Below are 6000 nucleotides of genomic sequence, written 5' to 3'. Positions count from 1 at the left end.
CACTCAGTTTTAAATTGTATTACAGGAAGTGGCGGAAGGGCATGAGATGGATGAACCATCAAGTTGTTTTGTTTACAAGTCTGCATATGTTTATATTTGTTAAATGACTTGTAATGCATTCGTTTATGCTTATTGGTCTGTATCGGAACATGACACCCCGAGTTTTGATTATAATGAAAATACATTTCTTTTATGAAATGCTTTGGTAAACATTGTTTTATCATGTTTTGTTTTTGGGAACAAATTCCGCAACTCTTTCAAATCAAAAGGATTTACTCTGAAAATATTTAAAAGCATAAATGAAAATCGGTCTTTTCTGGCCGAGATTTTGGGGATGTCACAGTTGGTATCAGAGCATTAGTTTAAGCGAACTAGGAATTTGTAGGATTTCTAGACTTAAACTTAGAATGCTAAGTGGAATTTTGAGATGTGTGTCTGTTGTGTTTTAGACACGAGTACTAGTTTATTTTAGGAAAGTTGCCTAAAATGCTTTATGTGCTAAATGTTATATGTTGCCATATATGATATTATTTGTTCGGATCTATGGTCTGTTGCCGACCGGATCTAGAAACCTTATGTGTGTAGGATTCTAAGCGTACGTCTACGATATTAGAACTAGCATGTAAACGTTTCAGAGTGATAAAGATGATTTGATTATCTATCATGATTGAGGATCTAATTTCACCTTATTCGGTGTGTAGATCAAAATGGTGAGAACAAGAAGTGGAGTTGGAAATGCTGACGAAAACAGGAATCAACCACCAGTGATTGAGCCAATACCTGTCGTAGCAGCAGCACCTGAGCCAATAACCATGGCTGGTGTGCAATTGATGATTCGGACGATGTTGGATCATCAGATGGATGAAACTAGACTGTTGCTTCAACAAAATCGTGAAGAACTGTCGATTCGTGTGGAAGAGCCTGAATTAAATGAAGGGCACTCGGAAGGTGGAAACTTCAGTGGGTCTGTTGGTCCAGCCAACCCACCGATAGTTAGGCAAGATAACCGTGAAGGAAGGAATGATGGAATGGGATGCAAGTACAAGGAATTTTTGACTTGCAAACCATCGACCTTTAATGGAAAGGAGGATCCGATTGGGGTTATGGATTGGATCTCTGAAATGGAGCTAGCCTTCATGACTTGTGGCTGCAGAGGTAAATTGCAGACTATCTATGCCGTGCGTCAATTCCGAGGTGGAGCCGTTCATTGGTGGAACACTCTAGGGAAGACTTTGAGCCCTAATGAGCCACTGCAATTGTCATGGGCAGAGTTCTTGGTGCAGTTCAAGCACAAGTTTTGCTCGGCTCAAAATCTGTTGGAGTTGGAGAATAAGTTTTTGACATTGACGAAGGGTAGCATGTCAGTTGATGAATACACCAATAACTTCACCGATAAGATGGAGTTTGCCTTGCGTATCGTTCTAGATGAGCTGATTAAGGTGGATCGGTATGCGAAGGGACTCCCATGGGAGTACGAGGTGCCAGTACGTCAGGCACTTACTCTAGAGGCAGCTATCTGGGCTGCCAAGTCTGTTGAGAACATGATCAAGGGGAGAACCACCGTCAAGGTTGAGGTTGGTGAGAAAAGAAAGTTTGAGGAAACATCTGGTCCCGGTAAGAAAGGAAAATTTTCGAAATCTGATTCGAAAAAGTTTGGGGGAAAAGGAGGCGAAGCAAAGTAGTGTGATAAGTGTAAGAAAAAGCACTTTGGGAAATGTAGCGAGGATGTAACCTGCTACAAGTGTGGAAAGGTCGGACATTTTGCCAATGAATGTCCGAACAACAAAAGGATGTGTTTTGGGTGTAATGAAGAGGGGCACATTTTGAAAGACTGTCCGAAGAAGAAGGATGCAGCAAAGCCCAACATTCCACCAAAGCCGAAGGCGAGAGCCTTCCAGATGACACTTGAGGCTGCGAAAGATGAAGTTGATGTCGCTTCAGGTACCTTTCTCGTAAACGAATTACCTGCTCATATATTGTTTGATTCTGGAGCCAACTACTCCTTTATTTCGCATGAGTTTGGTAGAAAGCTAGCTTTGCCTGTTGATAGACTAGATACTGCTTTATTAGTCGAAGTAGCTAGTGGCAAGTTTGTACCTGTTAGCCATCGTATGAAAGACATCTTAATCGACCTTAATAGGAATAAGTTTCACGAGGCGTTATTGCCTATCGAACTTAATGGTTTCGACATCGTCTTGGGAATGGATTGGCTTAGCGTCAATGATGCCGAAATTTTATGCAAGAAAAAGATAGTTAAAGTAAACCCGCCTGGAAAAGATTCGTTTATGGTGTATGGGGACAAACAGCGAGTGAATTCTGGAATCATTTCTCTAATGAAAGCCAGAAAGTGTTTGACCAAGGGATGTACATCATATTTAGCATTTGTGATTGATGCTAAGAAAGAAAAGAAGGTGATGCAGAGCATTCCAGTGGTGTGTGATTATCCGGAAGTATTCCCCGAGGATCTTCCTGGATTGCCACCTGATAGACAAGTGGAGTTCAGAATAGACTTGTTACCAGGAACCACGCCAATAGCAAAAGCACCTTATCGATTAGCACCGATGGAGATGAAGGAGCTGATGATGCAACTTCAGGAGTTATTGGACAAAGGTTTCATTAAACCTAGTTCATCGCCCTGGGGAGCTCCAGTGTTATTTGTGAAGAAGAAAGATGGAAGTATGAGAATGTGCATTGATTACAGAGAGCTGAACAAGGAAACAATAAAGAATAGATATCCGTTGCCAAGGATTGATGATCTGTTTGATCAATTGCAAGGTTCAAGCTATTTCTCGAAGATCGATCTTAGGTCAGGATATCATCAGCTAAAAGTAAGAGAGCAAGATATCGAGAAGACTGCATTCAGAACTAGATATGGACACTACGAGTTCTTGGTTATGTCGTTTGGACTAACCAATGCTCCGGCAGCGTTCATAGATTTGATGAATAGGGTTTGTAATCCTTTCCTTGATAAATCCGTGATAGTGTTCATAGACGACATTATGATTTACTCGAAAATCCAGGAGGAGCATGGCAGACACTTGCGAGAAGTGTTAGAAGTTTTGAAGAAGGAGAAGCTTTATGCAAAGTTCTCCAAATGTGATTTTTGGATTCGTGAAGTCCAATTCTTGGGTCACGTGGTCAACCAAGAAGGGATAATGGTTGATCCAGCGAAGATCGAAGCTGTGACGAAGTGGGAACAACCGAAAAGTCCCACGGAGATTCGAAGCTTTTTAGGATTAACCGGATATTACCGCAGGTTTATCCAAGGCTTTTCTTCGATTGCTACTCCATTAACAGCTTTGACCCACAAAGGAGCTACGTATGCTTGGAGTGATAAGCATAAAGAAGCATTCGAGAATCTAAAGAAGAAGCTATGCGAGGCACCGATACTCGCTACCCGATGGAGTTGAAGACTTCGTTGTTTATAGCGATGCGTCTGGTGTTGGATTGGGTTGTGTTTTGACCCAAAGAGAAAAGGTGATAGCATATGCGTCTCGACAGCTGAAAGAGCATGAAAAGAATTACCCGACTCATGATTTGGAGTTGGCAGCGGTAGTTTTCGCTCTGAAAATATGGAGGCATTACCTCTATGGCACGAAGTACAAACTTTTCAATGATCATAAGAGTCTCCAATATCTCTTTAATCAGAAGGAATTGAATATGAGGCAACGACACTGGCTAGAATTACTTAAAGACTACGACTGCGAGATACTTTACCACCCCGGTAAAGCTAATGTTGTTGCTGATGCTCTCAGTCGGAAAATCAATCTTGAAAGGAGGAGGCCAAGAGCGTTGAGAATTGAAGTTGTCTCGACCATTGTGGAAAGTATAAAGAAAGCTCAAGAGGAAGCTTCTGAGAAAAATGACCGAAAGGAGGAACGTTTGGGTAAAACGTTGGTGTTTGGTACTAACGGTCATGGACTGAAGGTATTCCAAGATCGTATTTGGGTACCTAAGTCAGGAGGAATTAGGGATCTTCTGATGGAAGAAGCTCACAAAACCATGTACTCAATTCATCCGGGTAGCACTAAAATGTATAGGGACCTGAAACCCTACCACTGGTGGCCGACGATGAAGCTTGATGTTGCAAAGTATGTGGCCGAGTGTGTGACTTGTGCGAGAGTCAAGACACAACATCAGAAACCTTACGGGGGTTTAGAACCATTGCCTGTGCCTATGGGTAAGTGGGAAGACATTGCTATGGATTTTGTCACTAAACTGCCCATAACAAAGAATGGTCACGACATGATTTGGGTGGTCGTTGATCGATTCACTAAAAGTGTGCATTTCATAGCGGTCAGGGAGAAATGGTCTATGGAAAAGCTTGTGAATTCTTATGTAAAGGAAATTGTGAGGCTTCACGGTGTTCCGTTAACGATTGTATCGGATCGTGATAGCCGTTTCACCTCAAGGTTTTGGAAATGTCTACAAGAGGAAATGGGTACCAAGTTATGTTTAAGCACAACTTACCATCCACAGACTGATGGTCAGAGTGAAAGAACAATACAAACACTTGAAGATATGCTGAGAGCATGTACCTTGAAATTCCTAGGTAATTGGGATGAACATTTACCTTTAGTAGAATTTTCCTATAATAATAGTTTCCACTCGAGCATTAAGATGACACCTTATCAAGCTTTGTATGGACAGAAGTGTCGTACGCCGTCTTGTTGGCTTGAGGTTGGGGAAAAGCAGTTTATGGGACCAGAGATGGTTCATCAAACTGCTGAAAAGTTGAAAATAATTAGGGAAAGAATGTTAGCAACTCAAGATCGTCAAAAGAGCTATGCTGACAAGAAGCGAAGACCGATGACTTTTGAGGTTGGAGATTCGGTTTTGCTTAAAGTCTCGCCGTGGAAGGGACTTATAAGATTTGGTAAAAGGGGAAAGTTGAGTCCAAGGTTTATTGGACCGTTTAAAGTTCTTCAGAGGATAGGGAACCAAGCTTACAAGCTCGAATTACCCGAAGAACTGAATGGAATTCACAACACTTTTCATGTGTGTTATTTGAGGAAGTTCACGGGAGAAGTTCCCGATATAATTCCAATTTACGAATTGAGAATTGATGAGAACAAAAGGTTGATTGAAGAACCAGAGGCAATTGTTGAACGAAAGACTAAGAAGTTGCGACGCAAAATGGTTGGGTTAGTGCTTGTCCGATGGAAACACACGAATGGGCCGAATCTCACCTGGGAGCCGGAGAATGACATGTTGAGTCGCTATCCGCATTTGTTTGTTGATGTGTGATTCCGGGGATGGAATCATTCTAAGGTGGAGAGAATTGTAATGCCTGTGTTTCCGGGCTTGCCATTTTTAGCAATGTAATAGTCTAGGTTAACCTTTGTAACCCGTTTTGAAATAATAAGATTGTATTATTTGAGTATTATGTGTTTTGTGCTTAATTGCTTAATTATGTGGTTTGATTAATTAAGAATAAAAATAAGCGTCAAAATTTAAGTGTAAAATAAACTTAATATCTTTGATTTATGTTGTAGTAGTTGAAACGAGGTTTCCGAATATATATAGAACGCCCAAATCTAACTTCGTATGAGGAAGTTATGATTTATCGAAGTTTCGGCTTAGCAGTATGCAGCCTGTTTTACTCGATTTGAGATCGAGGGGTTTTTAGCCGAAGCAATCTAAATGAGAATCGAAGATCTCATTGTTAGTATCGAAGCGATAAAAAGTTAGGCGAGAACGGACGTCAAACGAAGAAGTTATGAATTTATAACGAAGTTTGTCTGTCGCGGCCTATTAAAAATAAATAATAAAAATAAAGTCAAAATTAGCCGACGAAGTCTAAACGAAAGTTATAGAGCGTAGTCTCACCTTTCCGTGGATATAAAGAACGTCGAAAACGGAGTTCGTATGAAGAAGATATGAATTTCCGAAGTTTGATAAATAATTTGTATTTATTTTTAAATCAAAAATCTGGCATTATCCGAAGCCGAGTCAGCGGTCCGATTCGACTTACGCCCCGTGTACTCCGAAGAGTGCCGA

This window comes from Lactuca serriola, chromosome 8 (assembly GCF_051521515.1).
Source record: "Lactuca serriola cultivar US96UC23 chromosome 8, Lser_US96UC23_V15, whole genome shotgun sequence".
Taxonomy (NCBI): Eukaryota; Viridiplantae; Streptophyta; class Magnoliopsida; order Asterales; family Asteraceae; genus Lactuca; species Lactuca serriola.
The sequence above is the reverse complement of the archived record's forward strand: the minus strand, read 5'-3'. Positions refer to the sequence as shown.